General features: G+C 45.0%; 1 pseudogene; it reads right to left on the bottom strand.

Annotated features, from left to right (window-relative positions):
• Positions 1–97: 97 nt before the first annotated feature.
• LOC102011501 lies at positions 98–653 on the bottom strand (annotated as a pseudogene).
• Positions 654–7,895: the final 7,242 nt, after the last annotated feature.

Below are 7,895 nucleotides of genomic sequence, written 5' to 3'. Positions count from 1 at the left end.
AAAAAAAAAAAAAAAAAAAAAACAAAAACAAATAAAATATCACAGATTGGCCTTACAGTCCACAATCTTGTTTCAGTGGCTGGATAACTCTCGGATCTTATTCGTCAGGCTGCTGAACTGTTCCCTTTTCAGAAACATAGATACCATCCAACACTTTCCGATATCCTTGTTTTTGACTGTTGTGGCCTGCTGAATCAATGCAGCTGAATTTGAAACAAGCTCAGTGTCTTTTCCTTCAAGGATTAGTTCATTTTTCTGGGCTTGAGATACTGAGCAAACCTGTCCTCATACGCACCAGGTGGAGTTTTCACCCAAGAAATTCTGGATTTTGACAAGAGACCCATTCTCTTGCGTAATGACGTTGAGGAGGAAGTGAGCATACACAGCCCTCATCTTGGAAGCCTGGCGTAACACCCTTGATCATGTTCTGTGCATGACTACAGATGGTGAACAGTAGCCGGTTCCTTTTTGGTTCCCCGTTTGTCACCCCAGAGCCTCTTCTTCTTTCCAGGGGGACTAAGTTCTATCTTGGTGTGGTTGAAGTCCCTCCTCAGCGTCCCCCTGGGGTCCTTCACAGTAACTACATGGCCTTTCAGAGTGAGGCCCACATTTTCTGGAATGTCAGCAGTCTGACTGCTGAGAATGGTCTTCATTCCCGCAGGATATACAGCAAAGAGAGAGCGTCCAGGATTCTACTAAGATATAGGTCAGATCTTGTCTCTCTGTTTCCCACCCTCCACACACTTCCTTTCTGTCTGGCAGAGTTGCAACTAGACGTTTCAACAGCCTGTAGCAGCTCTGAGGTCTTGCTGCCCGTCTCTCTGAGCTCATCTCCTCCTTCTCTTCTCCCTGTCTGTCTCTCTGTCTACTCCAGCCACACTGGCTTCCCAGCCACTCTCTGAACCTCAGGGCCCCTGCATGTGCTTTCCGTTCTGCCTGGAGCTCTTTCTCCATGTATCGCTCGTGCCCTTCCTCCAGTCTGATATCCATCCCATTACTTTCTTGCGGATGGTGTTCCTGGCCAGCCTAACTCCACAACCTTCCTGGGACTCTCTGTCTCATTTTGATGCTTTAATTTGTCCCCATAGCACTTATCATCACTTATAAATTGTGTTATTTTATTTCCTCCGGCTGTCATAAAAATGTACCACACACAGTGTGGCTTAAAACAACAGAAATCCTTTCTGTCATATTCAGGAGACTGGAAGTGCAAAATCAGAAGTGTGGTTTCTCTTGGAGGCTCTCAGGCAGGATGCACTTGGGCTCCTCTCCTGGCTTCCGGGCCGCAGGCATCTTTGGTATTCCTAGATTAATAGCAACATTTCTGTCCCCATCACCCCACGATGTTCTTCTTATTTTTCTGTGTCTGTGTGTCCAAGTTTCCTTCCTTGTAAAAGGACACCAGTCCTTAAAGTGATTGAAGTCCTACCCTCTTCCAGTGCCTGCGTTTAACTCGATACCACCTGCAAGAGTGCTATTTCCATCATATCACATTCACAGGTCCTAAGTGAACATGAAATTTTGCAGGTCCATACGCAACCCAGTACCCTAGTATGTTCATCTTGTTTATTGTCTCCCCCTCTCCAAAATGGAACTTTGCTCACCTCTGCATCCCCTGTGCATAGAATTATCTGAGCGAGTCTGGGGATTCAGCTCAGCGGCACAGCGCTTGCCTGGCAAGCACAAGGTAGTAAGTTTGATTCCCGGTACCGGAAAAAACCAAAAAAAAAAAAAAAAAAAAAAAAAAAAAAAAACAAACAAACAAAAAAGAAAAACATGGAAAGACTTAATGTTTGCTAAATAAATAATCCCTTAGGCTGCTCAGGCTATGTTTCATTTAGTTGGTAGATGCTCGGATAATATGGCTGCTGGTGATTACTGCGTAGGCAATGGAGCCAATTTTTAAAGAAGCGTAGCTTATGGGCTAGGAATCCAACCATAAGATTTTTTTCTTTGATCCCTCCTCCTTATGTTTCCTCACAGGCTTTGGATTGGCCTGTGAGTGTCTGGGAAAGACTGTAAAGTGGAAAACTATACCTATTGTAGAAGACCCCGAGCCTCCAATGAGAAGCAGTGCGCACATGAAGACGCATCCCTGCAACCCTTTCTAACGTCCCTTGATGAGAGAGGAAGCTAGAGAAACTCTGACGTGCTTCTGTCTTCTCTGAATTCCCTGGACACTGGAGAATCCAATAAGACAGTCCAAGGAAAATATTTCCAAACAAAGCAAATAAGAGCCCCCGACATACTTTTGACGTCAAAGCAGAGCTCTGCTCACATTTAATGGGAGTGTGTAAACTCTTCGGTGCAGATGAGTCAATAGCAGCAAAGTCAACAGAAGAAACATGCGACCTCTCATCTCTAGGTGAGCCTTCCTGTCCTTTTCAGAGTATACAATTTTACCGCATGCATTTTTTTCTCAACTAATGGAAAACGCGTGCTTTGATTAGCAAAGAGTGGTGCTGCTGATGTTTTAAAAAAATTATTTCTTTATGTAATTTTATTTTAAAATTTTTGGTGCTGGGGATTGAAACCAAGGCCTCCACATATGCTACACACACACTCCACTGTTGAGTTCCATACCCAACAAATTTTTATTATCTTTTAAAAATTTAATTATTTATTTTTGAGGTAAATGATGTTACTTATGCTGGCCTCAAACTCCTGGGCTCAGCCTTCTCAGGAACTGGGCCTGACTACAGTCAATCTATCACTGTCCTGACACCTTTTACCAACAGGGCGAGAGTACCTTTGCCTTCCTAGGTCAACCTGTATGAAGGGAGTGGCACCGCGCACCTTCCAGTGCACTTCATGTCCTTACTTGGCCTTTCCCTGGGGACCCAGTAGGGGGCCGATTCTTCCAACACTGGCAGGCAGGAAGACACCAGCCCTGTGGGGTCTACTGTGCTTACAGTCACCCTGTGGAGCAGCCTGCTTCTCCATAAGACTGTGACAGTACTGGCCCCTGTCAGAAGGACTGGCAGTCTCTCAGGGGACATTCTTTTGCTGGCAGCTTTCTTTTTACCTGGGACCAACAGTTTCTGCTTCTGCTCTTGCTTTGTCTCTGGTCTGTACTTGAGGGCAGCTTAGCATCTGAGTGGCTGGTGATCCCCAGCCTGGATGAACTCAGAAAGGTACTTCCAGCAGCTCAGAGACTGCAGCTGGAGGTCACAGGGCCATGTGACAAAGTGAGTGATGTCCCTTTTGGGCTGGAAGTCATGCCCAATGCCAGAACTCTCAGGCCTTTTCTCAAACAGAGGATCTTCCCTTTCCTTGGCCTTTGGCTTCTTCATGACCTCTCACTAGGTCTCATCTCCTAAAGAGTCTGTCACCTTCCACCAGTGCCAAGCTGGGGACCATCCCCTGAGCATGTGACCCCTGGGCACATGCAGGATTCAAGCTATAGCAGGGTAGCTCCCAGAAGAACAGCAGTGTGCCTGTGGCCTAGTGATCAAATGTTGATGGGAATCATCTTTGTACAGTGGTTGTGTGCACAGATCAAAACCTGCCCATGTTTTAGTTACTTTTCTTATTGCTGAGACAAAATACCCTGCACCCATGTTAAAGGTTTATTTACCTCAAAGTTTGTGGAGGTTTCAGTCCATAATCATCTGGCTCCAAGGCACAGTGGCCTGACAGAGGGGCAACTGTTCATGGCAGTGGAAGACATCAAAAGCAACGAGAGCAAAAAGAGGGGAGAGAACAAGACTCTTTTCCTCCCTTATAATATATGCAGGCTACCTGCCCTAGGGTGGGTCCTTTACACCCACAGCATGTCTGTGCCCTCCTCTTGCATAGGCTCAGAATGTCTACAAAGTGAAGACCCTGGCCTTCTGCTGAGTCACTTAGTTGAAAGTTAACACAATAAATCAACCATTACCATGTCCTGGAGTATAAACAGCCACTGTAGGGCGTATCCTTTACACCCCAAGATGTAGAACTGCTGAGTTACTCAGTTAAGCTTCTAAACTTAAATTAACACAATGTATCAACCATTACAGCTTGTAAACAACTGCAAGGACTTTGGGTTTTCCTGTAAAGGTGATGGGAAGCATTGAGTTTGTGATAGTGCAGGGGAGTGACACGATAAGATGAATTTAGCAAGAGTCACTCTAGCTGTAACCAAGGGACAGGTTGTACAGGATCTGAGAAGGAAGCTGGGACAGCAGGTGAGGAAACTGGGAGAGGCCCACTGTCTATTCTCCTCTTTCCCACTTAGATTCGGAATTTCATCAAAGTGATGATACATGCAGATCACACCTCCATTTGTCAATCGTTCCTGCAGGAAGAGAGGCCTGTGGCTGGTTCTCATCAGTGAAAAGCAATCAGAAGTAGTGGTGTGGGGTTTTCAGCCGTGCTACTTAAAACAGTGCCACCTCTGCCGGTGTGCACCGTCTGTCTGCTGCCGTGTGTGGATGTGAAGCCCAGAAGCAAAGGATCCATCCATTTGGGAAAAATATTATTTAAAAGCACAATGATCTAATCCTCCTACCTAAAAGAATGGCTCAAATTTAAGAAAAATAAAACAATACTAATTGCTGATGAGGGCACAGAGCAACTGGAATGCTCGTGCTTTGCAGCAGAGTGTGAAATGCCACAATTTTACTACTTCAAAACTTTTCTTGTCAGTTTTAACCTACCTTGAATGTTTGATCTAGTGGTCCTGCTTTCTATCTGTGGAAGAGAAATAAAATTTATGTTCATGTAAAAATCTATATACAAATGCTTACGGCAATTTCGCATATAAATTTTCAAAGCTGAAGACCATAGAATGTCTGCCAGTGAGTAAGCAGGATCCATCGAGGCAGTGTGGTACTACGCAGCAATAGAAAAAAAAATCAAGCCACTGAAAAGTTCATTTGGAAACACAGGCAACCCCAGAATAGCCAAAGCAACCCTGAATACCAAAGCACCGTGGGACGTATGGAAACACCCTTTTTCAAAATATACTACAAAGCTGCAGTCCAAAAATGTACATAGGAGAAAAGACAGCTGTTTTAATAAATGGAGTGATGAAAACTGAGTATCCAAATGGAGAAGATTGAAACTTGATCCCTATCTCCAACCTGTACAAAAATTAATTCAAAATGGACCAAAGACCTAAGTACAAGACCTACAATTTTGAAACTGTTAGAGGAGAACATGGGAGACATGTGAAGCTGCAGGCAAAGGCAAAGACTTCCTCAGTAGGACTCCAACAGCACAGGTAATAGTAGCAAGAATTGACAGATAAGAATATAATGAATTAAAAAGTTTCTGCACAGCAAGGGAAACAACTAACAGAGCGAGAAGACAGCTTACAGAATGGGAAGAAATCTTTGCTAACTACTCTTCTGATAGAGGATTAATACCCAGAATGTATAATCAGCTCCAAAACTTTAACATTAAAGAAACAAAGAACTCAATCAATAAGTGAAAAAATTAATAGAGCAGAGATATCTCAGAAGAAGTATAAATAGCCATGGGGTACAAAGAAATATTCAGTATCTTTCACCATTCAGCAACCACAGAAAGACACAGACTTCCAAAACTGCTGCAAAAAGTGGCAAGAATGATGGCCTAAGTGTATTTGAAGTGCAGGGGAGTGTTTGGGGGCAGAATTAACAGCAATGTGCTTTTATTCTAATTTTAAAGCTTTTATTCAAACATTCATTGAATGCTTTGATCACACCTCATATGTGTATGTGTGTGTCTACATAGATTCACACACATGCCCCCCCACACAAAGGAGTATTCTTCATCCTTAACTTACTAACTTTCAACTTCCCAAGGTGTCAGCTTACAAGGTAGAGCTAGTCACTAGGGAGGCAGAGATCCACTCCCAGAGCCGAGGCACACACAGTTGACCCCCTTTGCTGACGGAACTTAGGAGGTGCTGAGCCTGAGACAAGGGACAGAAGTGGTGACCCAGGGGCCCAGAAAGGGTGGAGCACAGCTCACCCTCCCTGCTCCTCAGTGAAGTTCTGGTGTGGACCTGGACGGGCCCTGCTATGGGAAGACAGAGCGGGTAGGGATGTGCAGTGCCCAACTACTCTCCAACCATCTCCTTTCCAGTCCTGTAGCTGAAGAAGGGGGCCTGTACTTCGTCTTCAGTTGTCTCTCTGCCTTCCCCAGGTAGTCAGCCACGATGGGCCTGTGAGCCTCCTTTCCCAGTGGCTCTTGTGTGCATCACTCTGGACCTCCCTGTCACCTCCCTAGTTCACGTGACAACTTTGCTGGCTGGGACCACCTCAGCAGCATCCTACAGCTGTGAAGCTGTAAGTGCCCTTCCCTGCAACCATCCTCCATACCAAGGTTCAAAGGTGTGAACCAGATCTTATTTCCCCTTAGCTTGCCTGCCTAAACAACATCTCATGGCTCTTAGACTGAGCCTTACCCTGACTTACAAAACCTCTTAGGAAAATGACCTCATCCCTACTTTTAAAAAAATGCACTTTCCTTCTTCTCTAACCCACATATTAAATTCTAAGTCAGAGAGCTTCTTCTAGTTCATTAGATGCCATGCACCCCCTTTCCTTTAAGAACTTGGACTGTTGTTCATTCTCCCATCTCTACCTGGTGGGCTCCTATTCATCCATTGGGTTGACAGGAGTGGCATTGCATCTGGGAGTTCTCCTTGATCACCTGTGTAGCTCAGTTGCTCTTCCTAGTTTCTCCTGGGGCAGCTGGCACTTGATCACAGCTCTCATCCCTGCTGAGTGCAAGGTTGTTTCACCATTCTTAACACCTGGTTCAATGCTGGCACATAACCGGTGATTTTAAAAAGTGGGTTCACAAATAAATATTCCTGAATTCACCTCCAGTATAATCAGTGATGGTGGATGGGAGACTCCCTCCTTCTGTTCTGCTCCATCCTAGAGCTGGACCATGGCTTTTTTCCTGTTTTGAGTGTTGCTTGCCTGTGACTGCCACCTGGGTATCCCCCTCTCCCCAACTTGGGATCCTCTGGTCCACATTAACAACCAAGTTCAGCTTAGACCAGCATCTGTCAGCCCACCCCATTCCACACTCCTTTCCAGCTTTCACGAAAGATAGGGTAATACACAGAGGGAAAATAGGTGTCTTCAAGACCCCTTGTTGATCACAAGCAAACTGAGCGTGAAGGTAAGGGCTGCCTCGGGCAGCATTTCTTACAGAAAGTGGCATCAGGCCATGGCTAGCCCTATGCCCAGAACTTTTCCAAATTCATGATTTCTGAGTACTATAACTCCATAACATACCAAGTGGCAGGGAATTAAAATATCTGGGGTAGTGTCTGATGTTCAGCGACTTGGCAGATTGCCTCTTTATCTTGCCCACGCTTGAAAAATATGTCTCCAAAGATAATCTAAGTGTTCCGCCATCCCTTCCTACTCGTTTTTTTTCTTGGGGCCTTTATTCTAACTGCAAAGTTTGCCTCACTCTGAGGGTGTCCGTGACACTCTTGGCGCTGTCTGTCAGATTTGCTCCCAGCAGGTGGAGTCCATTGTGAGGATGTCTGTCCTGCTCTTGCTCTCCAGCATTCTCTTCCACAACTTGCAGTTCAACACTTACTTGTGAACAGCAAGAAAAGTCACTAAAATCATCTTTTCCTAATCAGATTGTTGAACATAACAAGATTTGGAGAGGGAAGGAAATTGTAGTCATAATCTTGACCCTTCTGTTGCCTCCTTTGGCCTATCTTTGGCGTTGCTTCTACACCATTGCTATAGAAACCACTGACTCTTTCTTGTCAGGGTGATTATAGCTGTTCAGATTTTGACAGCTAGAGGGTACAAATGCAAAGGCCCTGCATCTTTAATTCCAACTCCCCCTCCCACCCTGGTGCTGCTTCTGCAAATTGGGAAACTGTCTTTATTATTTTTCAGTTTGTATTCTGCTAACAAATACAGCAATCTGCTTAGCGCATGTGTGAG

This window comes from Chinchilla lanigera, unplaced genomic scaffold, assembly GCF_000276665.1.
Source record: "Chinchilla lanigera isolate Chin_1 unplaced genomic scaffold, ChiLan1.0 scaffold00005, whole genome shotgun sequence".
Taxonomy (NCBI): domain Eukaryota; kingdom Metazoa; phylum Chordata; class Mammalia; order Rodentia; family Chinchillidae; genus Chinchilla; species Chinchilla lanigera.
This window is presented reverse-complemented; position numbering and strand designations above follow the sequence as displayed.